This window comes from Bufo bufo, chromosome 6, assembly GCF_905171765.1.
Source record: "Bufo bufo chromosome 6, aBufBuf1.1, whole genome shotgun sequence".
NCBI lineage: Eukaryota > Metazoa > Chordata > Amphibia > Anura > Bufonidae > Bufo > Bufo bufo.
In genome coordinates, this window is record NC_053394.1 from 20879626 (window position 1) to 20893724 (window position 14099).

Here is a 14099-nt window from a genome sequence, read left to right on the forward strand (position 1 = left end):
TACATATTGTACAATCCACAGAGATAAAATGCTACCACTAGGTGTCACTGTATGTTATCTTACTACCTGTGCCTGGATAAAAGACACCATATTCCTTTAATTAGCATATTCTCCCCAACAGCACACCATGTGGTCGGAACTGGAACTGCAAATAAAAGTTATACCATCATTTTTGGGGGAATTATTAAGAGCATTTCTAGCTGTAAGGTGACAGCGTTCATTACCAAATGGCTCCTGCTATGATCAGGGTGGTAGAATATTACCTCCTACATGAAGCAACCGAGCTGCAGGGGTGTGCACGAGTGTGGGTGACCTGATAGGTGCAGTAGTCGGTATTCACGGTTTTGAAGCTTCTGTAGTAACTAGAAATACACCCTGGTTCTCGGAATCCGCCTGCCTGATGGCGGTTGAGATGCCCTTGATGTTGACGGTTTTACAATGCAAGGCAGGGTCCCCGTGGTCGTGACGCCGGCACATTGTGGTGCAAATGAAGTGCAGGAAGCAATGACAGATTCTTTACTGAAGGATTCAAATACAGACAATTCAGGATGGGTCCCACTTGTTATGGACCGGCTGAAGTTATACAGGAATGCAGTCTCAGATGTTACAGGACTCACAGCTGTACAGATAATCATAGGCCAAAAGACTGCTTACCTCTACAGGTCTTTCTCTTCACCTCTCTATGTTTTTTTTATAATTACATAAAAAAAATTATCTTATACTTCCTCACATTATACAGGATTTTGTCCCCCTATAAAACTTACCCCCTCCCCCCTAATTACTCTCCCCATCAATGCAAACCTTTTTATTATCTTATCTCTCATAATTTATCTACCCCTCCAAATCTATCCCTACCCCCTTTACCACTGATTAAGCGCAGGTAAACAAATAAGGAAGCAGAAACAAAACAAAAACAGAAACAAAAATAATTATCCTATTTTTATTTCCTTCTTTTTCTTTTTTCTTTTTTACCTTTACCCTTCTTTTCTCCCCTCTCTTTCCTTTCTTCTCTCTCCTTAATTAAGATCAAGGGGAGAAATTATTATAATTTTTTTTAGAAATATCTCCCAATCCTTACATAAATTTTCATGAATGTGTATTTTATTTTGTTTTTTGTATTCCCATTTCTCTAAGGACTTACATTTATTGCATGTATCCCCGACACTGGGCACCTCCAGGCAAATCCACCTTCTAGCCAATAATAATTTAATTTTAGGCAACATATTTTCCATTATCCCTCCCATCCTAATGGTATGTCTCCCAATATACATACTAAATCAGAAGGGTCTATTTTAAAGGGTTTGCGTCATCAGAAAAATCATTATGTAGCTGGCTGACATTAGCGATGTGCTAATATGAGCAGAACATAACTGTATGACTTATATCTCCCTGCCTGCCGCCGTTCACGCTAAATAATGATTTAACCATTTTGGAATAATTTAATTGAAATATAGGAGACATTTATGAGATTAAAGGGTTTCTATCATCAGAAAAATCGTTATGTATCGATGTGCTAATGTCAGCAAAACATAACTGTATGACTTTTATAATATGCAAATGAACCTCTAGGTGCTAATGGGGCGTTGCTGCAGCACCTGGAGGCTCTGTCCTCTCACCGTTTGGCACGCCTTTGTAAAGTTGATTGACATTCTCTGTCTCCTCCGTGCCCCGCAAATCCCGTGCCTACGCCGTCCATTTTAGTAATACCAATTTCTGCCAGCCTGTTCACTTTCCCACCCACACCATGCTGACTTTTTTTTTAGAAAAGTTGCAGATTGCGGCACAAATAGGGCTACTTTCACACTGGCGTTTTGGTTTCCGTTTATGAGATCCGTTTCAGGGCTCTCACAAGCGGTCCAAAATGGATCAGTTTTGCCCTAATGCATTCTGAATGGATAAGGATCCATTCAGAATACATCAGTTTGCCTCCTTTCCTTTTCTTTTGTCGTCCGCACTTTCCTCAAAAAAGCGCCAGACTGCAGAACACCTACCCCTTGGCAAGGGAGATTTCCGCAAGGGGGTGCTCTGTTGAACAGTTGCTGGCATGTTTGGTGTGGTCCGCCTTCTCCGCCTCTTCAAGCCTGTTGGGGTGCTGCAGATCCTTCCCCCTCTGTACTGCTGTCCTCGCTCAGCTTTCTACCTTCCCAGGTTGGGTCAGTGACTTCATTGCCCACCACCTCCTCTTTCACTTCCTCACTGTGCTCATCCTCCTGACTTGTTGACCTAACAACAACCTCAGTGATTGACAACTGTGTCTCACCCTCTTCCTCAACCTCTTGAGACAGTAATTGCTGTTGAGTTATTGGCAACTGTGTCTCATCATCATCCACCTCATTAAACAGTAATTGCCGTTCCCCACCGCCATCTTCTTGTGACTGTGGATGCTCAAGAGATTGGGAATAGGGGCACAAGATCTGTCCCTCTTCAAGCGTGCTTAGCGAGAGGACCAAATGAAGGAATGGCGAGGAAAAGAGGTCCTCGGAATATTCGAGTGTGGGATTACTTGTTTGGCAAGACTCACCATGGTGGGAGGAAGGAGTATCAAGACTTGGTGGAAGACAGAGTGGTGCTTACCTGACTGGAAGCATTATCTGCTGCAATCCAACCGACCACCTGGTAGCACTGATCTAACTTCAAGAGTGGTGTCCTGCGCCGCCCTGCAAACTGGGACATGAAGCTAGGTATCGTGGATGACAGTTTTTCTTGTGGTCTGGCAGCAGGCACAATTTCAACGTGCCCAGGGCCACAGCCTCTGCGTGCACCATCAGCATCATGGCCACTTCCCTGTCCTTTACTGCTAGCCTTCTTCATTTTAAATGAGATATATGCTTGAAAGTACAGTAGCGTAGGATATGGAAGTGTATGCGCAAAAAAATGTAAAAAGGTATTTGTGATGTGGAAACGTCATACAGGAGATATCTCGCAGATAATGACAATGCTGTCACTAGCGGCTAACTAAAAATTACAGGGAATGTCACAGGTATTTGGGATGAGGAAACGTTATACAGCAGAGGTACCACCGGTAATTATCACTGTCCAAAGCGTCTACAAAAAAAGCACACTGTATGTCACAGATAAAATTTTTAGGTGCACACTTTACACTGGAGATGTGGCACTGGTAATGTCACTGTCCTCAGCGGACACCGTCTATTGAAAAAGTAGACTGGATGTCATAGTTATTTTTTGGATGCGCACACTTTACACTGGAGATGTGGCGCAGCTAATCTCACTGTCCGCAGCGCAGGGGCATTGCTAGGGTCTAAAGACATTCGGGGCACGAGCCCCCATGAAGCCACGCCCCCACCCCATGAAGCCACGGCATCATCACCACAGGGGGGGGGCCTTCACAGTAGTTATTAACCCCTTTCAGCAGTCCCCCCTTCAGTGAATGGGGGACTGCTAAAAGGGGTTAATAACTACAGTGAAGGGCCTAGCCATCTGGGCAACCCCACAGATCATCCTAACCTATGGTCAGCCTAATATAAAATTAAGCAAACCCCCCCACTATAAACTAATCACAGTGTACCCCCCAGGGGCAGGGGCATCATTAGGTGAAAACATTCAGAGCCTTAGGTCAAAACATTCGTTAGGTGAAAACGTGCGGCATGAGTTCAGAACTTCAATCACTTCAGTCCACAATTCAGTTCTGTGGCGCGTGATCCCACGAGACCCGTGACCTCCCGTAGCGGGTCTCGTGGGATCACTCACCGCAGAACAGAATTGTGGACCGAAGTGACTGAAGTTCTGAACATACAAGGGAGGTTGGGGGATGATCTGTGGGACTGCCCAGACGGCTAGGAATAGCCTAATAAAATAAAAAAATCCCACCAGCATAAACATTCGGGGCACTGGACAAAACATCTGGGGCTCAGAATGTTTTCACCTAACGATGCCCCTGCCGCAGCGGACACCGTCTATTGAAAAAGTACACTGGATGTCACTGATATTTTAGGGATGCGCACACTTTACACAGGAGATGTGGCGCAGATAATTTAACTGTCCGCAGCGGACACCGTGTACTAAAAAAGTACACTGGATGTCACTGATATTTTTTGATGCGCACACTTTACACAGGAGATGTGTCACGCAGGACCGTGCTATAATAAGGCAGACCAAGCGGCCGCCTTAGGGCGCTGAGAAGGGGGGGCAGAAAAATATTATTATTTTTTTTTCATTAATCACTTGCATGCCGCCGGCCTCCTACGGCTGTTCTCCTCAGTGTGGTGGTCCTCATATCTTCTCTTTGGGCTCCCAAGTCCTGACAAGTTGTTTGAGGACCTTTTCCACTCTGCCAATCAGTGGCCGCAGCTGTGTCATGTGTCAGGGCAGTGATTTCCTGCTGAGCCAATCACTGGTCTGACACATGACACAGCTGCAGCCACTGATTGGCTGAGTGGGAAAGGTCCTCAAAGTCTTGTCGGGAGCACAGAGAGAAGATACCAGGACCACACAGAGGAGAAGGGGAGCTGCTGCAGACGACCAGGGCCAGGTGAGGAGCATAATGTTTATTTTTATACAACATTAATAGAGGGGGGAAATGTGACATGGAGGGGGGAGAAATATGCCATGGAGGGGGTTGAAATGTGACATGGAGGGGGAGAAATGTGACATGGGGGAGAAATGTGACACAAAGGGGGTGATGTAAAAAGCAGGGGGTGATGTGACATGGAGGGGGAGAAATGTGACATGGAGGGGGAGAAATGTCACATTTCTCCCCCTCCATGTCACATCACCCCCCTATGTCACATTTCTCCCCCCTCCATGTCACATTTCTCCTCCCTCCATGTCACAGTTCTCCCCCCTCCATGTCACATTTCTCATCCCCCTCCATGTCACATTTCTCATCCCCCTCCATGTCACATTTCTCATCCCCCTCCTTGTCACATTTCTCATCCCCCTCCATGTCACATTTCAACCCCCTCCATGTCACATTTCAACCCCCTCCATGTCCCAATTCTCACCCCATGTCACATTTCTCCCCCCTCCATGTCACATTTCTCCCCCCTCCATTACACATTTCAACCCCCTCCATGTCACATTTTTCATCCCCCTCCATGTCACATATCTCATGCCCTTCCATGTCACATTTCTCATCCCCCTCCATGTCACATCACGCCCTCCTTTTTACATCACCCCCACCGAGTTGTGGGTGGGGGGGGCGCCAAAATGTAGCTTCGCTTGTGTGTGCAAAAATCCTTGCACCGGCCCTGGTGTCACGGATAATTTAACTGTCCGCAGCGGACACCATCTACGGAAAAAGTACACTGGATGTCACTGATATTTTAGGGATGCACACACTTTACACAGGAGATGTGGCGCGGATTATTTAACTGTCCGCAGCGGACACCATCTATTGAAAAAGTGCACTGGATGTCACTGATATTTTTTGAATCCGCACACTTTACACTGGAGATGTGGCGCAGCTAATGTCACTGTCCGCAGCAGACACCGTCTACGGAAAAAGTACACTGGATGTCACTGATATTTTAGGGATGCGCGCACTTTACACTGGAGATGTGGCGCGGATTATTTAACTGTCCGCAGCGGACACCGTCTATTGAAAAAGTACACTGGATGTCACTGATATTTTAGGGATGCGCGCACTTTACACTGGAGATGTGGCGCGGATTATTTAACTGTCCGCAGCGGACACCGTCTATTGAAAAAGTGCACTGGATGTCACAGATATTTTTTGGATGCGCACACTTTACACTGGAGATGTGGCACAGATAATGCAACTGTCCGCAGCGGACACCGTCTACGGAAAAAGTACACTGGATGTCACTGATATTTTAGGAATGCCCACACTTTACACAGGAGATGTGGCGCGGATAATTTAACTGTCCGCAGCGGACACCGTCTACGGAAAAAGTACACTGGATGTCACTGATATTTTAGGGACTTTTGGGTCTCTGAAAAGTTTTTCTAATAAAAATCTTCCTATTACACTCCCTACACTCTCTGTTCCTTCCTATGCACAGCTCTCCCTAAGACTGAGCAATTTAGCGCAGGTTGCGCTACAAACATATATTGCTGCTATCACACACACAATAGTCCTTACAAGGACTTTTGGGTCTCTGAAAAGTTTTTGTAATAAAAATCTTCCAATAACACTCCCTACACTGTCTTTCCCTTCCTATGCTCAGCTTTCCCTGACTAACACTGAGCCGAACACGTGTTATCAGGAAGCAGTGGATGTCTCCTCCAGATCTTGGCTGGGCAGTAGCTGTTGACTGCACTCTAGTAGCTCTTCCTCTCTGAAAAAGTGGAGCCGAGCCTACGGCATATAATACTTCTCACGGTGAGGGAACTGAAAATGACAGAGGAAAGTTCAGGACAGGTGAGGGCACAGGGCCTGCTCCCGGGTCGTGGCAACTAAGCGTTGTGTCAGAGGAACCCACCATCTCTTGGCTGGGGGTGACTGATGTCACTTGGGACGAAGTGAATGACCGAGTTAAACATTCAAGAAACGCTGGGTTGCTCGTCAAGACACGACTGCTAGATGACACCGGGAGCTCAGGCCTCTCTCTGCGACCCCTGCTTCCAAGTCCCCTTGCTCTGCTTCGACCTGTGCCTGCACCAGAAACATTTAGGCCTCTGCCCCTCCCCTGTGCAGGGCCTGGCACTTCTCTGTCTGACATACTGTTAGATCAAATAACCAAATGTTTGATAAAAAAAAAAAAACACCACTAATACACGGCAAACAGGGCTTTAGAATATAACACTGCACCACAGAACGGCAATTAGGCCCTACTGATCTTCTACTTTTACACTACACAAAAGGCTTTTCAAAAGATAAGTGCAACGCTGAACGGCGAATATATTTTTATTTTGCCACTAATACACGGCAAACAGGGCTGTAAATTATATCACTGCACCGCACAAGGGCAAATATATTTTTATTTTGCCACTAATAGACGGCAAAAAGGGCTTTACAACATATAACTGCACCACACAAGGGCAAATAGGACGTACGTGCTGTAGAAATATTTCCTTGTAATAAACCCTGTTAATGCCTGTATCAAACAGCACTTTCACCCCAATAACAAGAATGGTTTGCTGGAATTACAGAGCTGTATAATGGCTGTATCAGTGCAGCAAGGTGTAATAGGATTGTTCCTATTACCGAGGCTGTAACCTCCCCTACTGAACCCAGTTCTACATAAATACTGCGGAATGATTCCTCCCTATCCTTTCCCTGCACTTATAAATCATTTCACTACAATGTAGTCCTTCCTATCACTGTCCCTAGCGCCTGCTGACATCTCTCCCTGCACTAGGTACACTGGAAAATGGTAGAATCTAAGATGGCTGCCGCTATTTATAGGGCTGTGACCTCACAGGGCTAGCTGGCTGCAGATTGGCTGCATGCATGGCATTATGGGTGATACCGCCTTCCCAGAGTTCCTTTCTCCATGTCCTCAAACGTGCAGCAACCATTTTATCAAAAAATGGGATTCATTACCACAAAGAGTGAGGAAATTCGGCTTCGGTGCGAATCAAATTTTTCCAGAAATTCGGAACAAATTCCACTTCGTCAGCTTCGATTCACTCATCTCTATATATTTAGTTAGTCTGCGCTGGAGGCTTGTTTTAAAGTCAGTATAAAACTGAGTCTGCTTATATAGCACCTACCAGTAGCCATTTGGCTCCAGGAGAAGTATATAGTGGGCTCAGCGTGCATGTTGGTACTTGCATCCCTGGATCCGATGAAAGCTGTAATGGCACCGGACGGGGTTAAAAGCAGAGTGTGCTTGGCGTGCATGCTGTACCTGCGCTCCCTGGACTTTGTGTGGCTGTCATGGACCATAGCAGGTAGGAACTAGTGTTAGGGACCACTCATGGAGGCGACCTTGACGTGGAAAGTGGCTTATTACGCTTTGGCCAAAATGTACACCAATGCCTCATTCAACATCCAGCATAGAGGCAGGGCAGAGTGCTGGTTGCAGAGTGCAATTGCATTTGTGTTTTTGCGTTTGTATCTGTATTTCACCATAGCAATGTGCACCTGCATACAGGGTTGTGCTGGCTGAACCCCCCACATTTTCATCTCTATATATATTCATTCAACTTTTAAAACCAGTTAGTCAGGCGGGTGCTAAAAAGTTAGGAGATTTCTGATCTCTGGGACCCCCAGTGTTGCCAGGAATAAGGGGCCCTGAAGAAACACGGGCTGTCCCTCCATTTAAAGATGATTGGTCACCTCTCCTGACATGTCAGTTTTAGTAACTAATTGTATTACCATTGAAATAACAATTCTGGAGCATCTATTCGTATGACTCTATGATGTACCATTCCTCTATTATTCCTGGTAGAATTTAGGAATTGCTAGCAGTTTGCAATGAAGGTCCAGTTGGGAGGTGCGGAGTTCCCTGCACAGTCTGACACTGGTAGCACTGAAGTACTGATTGGATAATGTCAGACTGTGTAGGGGCACCCCCCCCCCCCAATGCTAGCGATTCCTTCATGCATTTTTCACAGGCATAATAAAGTAATAGCACATCATAGAGTAATAAAAATAGTTGTGTTAGAATTCCTGAGGGATGCAAGTTCGTAGACATCTCAGTAGAGGTGACAGTGTATGAAGAGAGAAAGCTCTTGCTTGTTCTGCTGTCCACCCAAAAACAGAGTCTAAGAGCCCATTTTTCATTACTAAAGGGGGGGTCATAAAGGTCTAGCCTATAACTAATTTATTTTTCTAAGCTTTGTGATTGACAGGTTATAAAACCAGCAGAGCAGTAGTCTGAACCAATGATGAGGCCGGGGGCATGTCTCATTCTACCTCTTCCTTCCTGTAGGGACTGTAACTAAACTGTAGCCACAGATCACTGCTCTGCTCTGATGTGGTCAAGGAGCCAAAGCTGGGGAAAACAAATGAGCATAGTGATTCCACTTTAATATTTTGAGAAATAGTTATCCTGACAAAGATATTACAAACTTCTCATCATATAAATATCAAATTGGTGGACACATTCTAGGTTTTTCCTCCTTTCCGTTCAAAAATTCCCCTTTTGATGCAAATTAGTTAAAGTGTTGCCCCTTCTGAAGTCCACTTTTGGAGATAGACCCATGAAACTCAGAGCCACAAATACAGTGCTGTATATATATATAATGAAAATCCTACAGCATGGAAAACCTCACCAATAATGTCGTATACCGAACCTCTCAACATCTGAATCCTCATTCACAGGACAACCTAACCCCAGTTCACCCACCAGCCACAAAACTTTCTAGAAATGGCCATTTTGGCTCATATTTACATAAGACCCATTATTTTGAAAATCTAATATCAAAGGGGACAGCTAGGGGGTATTATAGTGTGTGTCAAACTGAACACCAGAATTCACCATCGGGCCATCGCCTATAGCTATAACCATAGCTCCCCATACCTCAGGGCTCCAAAATCTGTTAGTTAGAGAGGTCTGCAGGACCCAGCAGCAACCACGCATGGTCCACTGACTTTAATTAAAACTTTGCGCGAGGAGGGGGGGCATGGCCTGATGCTGTGCTGAGAGGATACACGCTGCTCTGAGCTCCGGCAGCCTCAGCCAACTACCACTCTGCCAAGCTGCCCTTCATCTCCAAAATTTACCCAGACCACCCCATCAGCCCTTTCACCAGCCCAGGAGAACGGGAGATGACTAGGACAAAGAAAACACCAGATCCCCCGACCAAACTCACCTCCTTCTTCACGGCGGGGCCAATCCAAGATGGCGCCCGCTCTCCTCATGAAGCAACACAGGACACGCTCGGCGCCTATTCCAAGCGCACCACGAGGCGGCAAAACCTCACAGGAGCAGAACAAACATCCCTGGCAAGTAAATCAAGTATTTCAAGCGGGGGTCAGCACAAAGCTCTCCTTTGGGAGCTAATTCTGGCAGCACTGCAAGACCTGAGCGGGAGGATATCATTACTTTGACCGCTATGCACGACTTAATGGCAGATTTAAAAAGCTCCATCCAACTAGATATACAATCAGCCCTAAATACCATAAGAGCTGATATTATAGCTATTGGGGACCGCACTACTCGCTACTTTTACACTCGCATTTTGGTCAGATCCATCATGGATCTGCAAAAACAGATCCGTTACAATAATACAACCGCATGCATCCGTCATGAATGGATCCGTTTGTATTATCTGTAACATAGCCAAGACAGATCCGTCATGAACTCCATTGAAAGACGGATCCGTTTTCTATTGTGCCAGATTGTGTCAGAGAAAGCGGATCCATCCCCATTGACTTGCATTGTGTGCCAGGATGGATCTGTTTGGCTCAGTTTCGTCAAGCGGACAGCAAAACGCTGCAGGCAGCTTTTTGGTGTCCGCCTCCAGAGCGGAAGGTAGACTTATCCGTTTTGGACCGCTTCTGAGAGCCTATGACGCATCTCACAAACGGAAAGCCAAAACGCGAGTGTGAATTACAAGAAAATGGAAGACTTTAAAGAAGCACACAACTCTATGGTAGACTCTTATGATGAAACACAAGATAATGTAGCTGGTATGAAATTAAGATTAGCAGATCTTGAAGATTGCTCTAGGAGAAACAACATTAGGAACATCCCTGGAACCGTCTCAACTGACTCTCTCCAAGAGTTCCTGATAGACCTCTTCACGTCAATTCTAAAGCTTTTTTTTGCGTGTATTAGTGGCAAAAAAAAAATATTATTTGCCTTTTAATGGTGCAGATATATGTTCTAAAGCAGGGGTGCACAACCTTTTTTGGTCCAAGGGCCGCATTGTCACATTGCTCTATTTCAAGGGGCCGCAATGTACACAGGCCGATGTAAAGTGACTGGGGAGGAATGATCGCTATCACAGTCATTCCTCCTTCATTTAGTTACATTGACTATCAGTAGCACATCCCTGATCACACAGAGAGTTGTGCGGCACGATATCATGAGTGAGTGTCCCTATGAAGACGTATTTCCAGTAATTGACCTGAATGTCATAAGGGCTTAAAGAAGGGTAGGACTGGGAACTTGAAATCACCCTGGAAAAATACTAATAGTGGCCCCGTTTTGTAGTCGGGTACAAATTGATGGAAGTCAGGGCCAGCAATACCATATTGTGGCACATTATACCAACCCAACAGAGCCAAATACCACAGTTCATCACAAAATACTGCCCCCATGAGCACAAAATACATCCCTATAAAACTCTCACTGGCCAGCCGTGAGGAGGGCCCAGACGGCCCCCTGGGCATTGGCCTACAGGGAAGTTTCCCTGTGAGATCTATGGCCAATCCGGCCCTGGCTTAAAGGGATTTTCCAGTAAAAATGAATTTTTAACAAGTTCTTGCAGCATGGCCCCTGAAACCGAAGAGCTATACTTACCTGATCCTGGCGCTGTTTTTACTTGACAGTGCGTGGCCATGGTCACATGCACCTCCCCAGCCAATCACTGGCTTCAGCGGTGATGTGGCCACAAGCAGCGTGTCACTGCTGAAGTCAGTCATTTGACTGGAGTGGTGTATGTGACCATGGCCATGCACTGACAGGTGTAAAAGTGCAGAGGGGGCCAGGGCGGCATGGAGCAGGTAAGTATGAATCTTCTGTTTCAGGGGCCACGCTGCAGGAACTTGTTCATAAATCAGTGATTTCCTTCACTGCAGAGGATGGCGCTCCCTGGTTATTACCGCCTCCTGCCAGTTACAGGTGCCATGCAATAACCAGTAAGCACTTTCCCTTACTAGTGGGGAAAGCGCTTATTGGTTAACAATTTAATAATCATGCCTGAAAAGACACTTTTTTGTGATTTAGCGCACGTGGTAGGTCAAACGGTTGTAACTATTTTATGTGTTGGAACTACCAAAGTAATTTTTGCAACAATTTTTCACTTGACACATAGGGCTTTATACTTTATTTTTTAGTTTTATATGGGGGAAACTGTACAAAACATTTTTAAAAAGTATTTTTTTTTCAAACTATAGCTCCTTATTCTTTAAATATGCAAACTGACACCAAAATAAATTATTATAATTAGTTACCTATTTCGTGTCGGTCATTTTGTTATATTTATATGTATAGTTTCACGTGAATGGGGCGATAATGGCAACGGTTTTGGTTGGTGTGGGTGTTTTTTCTTTTATGTATTTTATTATTTTTTATCTTTTTTAACTTAATTTTTAGTATATTTCTGCTACAAATAATATCCCCCAAGAGGTCATAAAAAGACCTTTGGGGGACACTGACACTTTTTGTGAATTTATAACTCTTTCATTTTTATTTATTACTTTTATTTGCATTTTAATATTATTTTATTGTAGTCTTTTTTTATAATTGGTTTATTACTTATTATTTAAATATATTTTTGACACATAATAACTCCCCCAAGAGGTCATAAAAAGACTGTTGGGGGACAATGAACATTCTACTATTTAGCATGTTTTATTTATTTTTTCTTTTATTTGTGTTTTATTATTTTTGTTTTTATTTTACTTTTTTTTTTTTTTTTGCCACATCATATTTTATTTGTGATTTATTATATATATTTTTTAAATGATTTTTTAACTTATTTTTTAATATATTTTTTCCACATAATTTGTCCCCGAAATTTGTCACTGAAAGACCTTTGGGGACACAGACTTTTTTTTTGCACTATTTCCACTGTAACTGGGGCATTTAAAGGAGCCCGAGTTACAGGGGAAACTAGCCTGCTATGGGGGCTTTGTACGCAGGCATAGCTGATTAGGGTCTCCTAACCCTGCAGCTCTTCGCTCCTCTGCCCCCAAGCCGGGTCCACCCTACATAGCACTCACCTGTGTGAGGAGAAGGCAGAAGCGCTGATATACTGCTTCTGCCTTCTCCTCGTCTCACCTGTCTTGCTGCTGCTACAGTGCAGGGGCAGGAGCTGTAATGATCCATCGTGCGGCACTGTGTGCAGAAACACAGCGGATCTTCCGATCACGGGGGCCGCAAATATTGGCTTTGGGGGCCGCATGCGGCCCGCAGGTTGTGCGCCCCTGTTCCAAAGCATTTTGTGGAGTGTATAAGTGGAAAAAAGAAAAATATATTTGCTGTTCAGCGGTGCAATTATATGTTCTAAAGCCCTTTTTGGCACGTATTAGTGGCACAAAAAAAGAGCATTTGCCATTGTGTGGTGAAGTGAGAAAATTACAGCCCTTTTTGGCGTGTATTATTGGCAAAAATATATATATTTGCCATTCAGCTGTGCAGTTAAATATTTTAAAGCCCTTTTTGGCGTGGAAAATAAAAAGGGCTTATTAGGTGTTGTGTGGTGAAGTGAGAAAATTACTGACTTTTTTGGGGTGTTTTAATTTCTTTTTATTTATTTGTCAGACAGAGAAGTGCCAGGTAGGGATGAGCGAACCCGAACTATATAGTTCGGGTTCGTACCGAATTTTGGGGTGTCCGTGACACGGACCCGAACCCGAACATTTTCGTAAAAGTCCGGGTTCGGGTTCGGTGTTCGGCGCTTTCTTGGCGCTTTTTGAAAGGCTGCAAAGCAGCCAATCAACAAGCGTCATACTACTTGGCCCAAGAGGCCATCACAGCCTTGCCTACTATTGGCATAGCTGTGATTGGCCAGTGCAGCATGTGACCCAGCCTCTATATAAGCTTGGGTCACGTAGCGCTGCACGTCACTCTGCTGATTCAAGCATAGGGAGAGGTTGCAGCTGCGACGTTAGGGCGAGATTAGGCAGATTAACTCCTCCAAAAGACTTCATTCTGTGATCGATCTGCAGCTGTGGATCATTGAAGTGCTATTATTGACTTGCTCACTTTTTTGAGGCTGCCCAGAGCGTTTTTAGATCACTTTTTTTCTGGGGTGATCAGCGGCCATTTTGTGACTTGTGGTGCACCAGCACGAGCTATCACCAAGTGTATTTAACCATCGATAGTGTGGTTATTTTGTGCTATATCCTACATCAGCTGCAGGCTGAGCCTGTGTCACCGAAGTGCATTTAACCATCAACAGTCTGGTTATTTTTTGGCCATATACTACATCAGCTGCAGGCTGAGCCTGTTTCACCCAAGTGCATTTAACCATCAACAGTCTGATTATTTTTTGGCCATATACTACATTTGGTGCAGGCTGAGCCTGTGTCACCCAAGTGCATTTAACCATCAACAGTG

The 14099-nt window shown here is 44.8% G+C and overlaps 1 protein-coding gene across 9 annotated transcripts in view; it reads left to right on the plus strand.

Moving 5' to 3' along the window:
- The window catches only part of LOC121006028 (M1-specific T cell receptor beta chain-like), a 961123-nt gene that overhangs the window by 524965 nt on the left and 422059 nt on the right, over window positions 1-14099 (plus strand). The gene's annotated exons all lie outside the window — the stretch shown is intronic.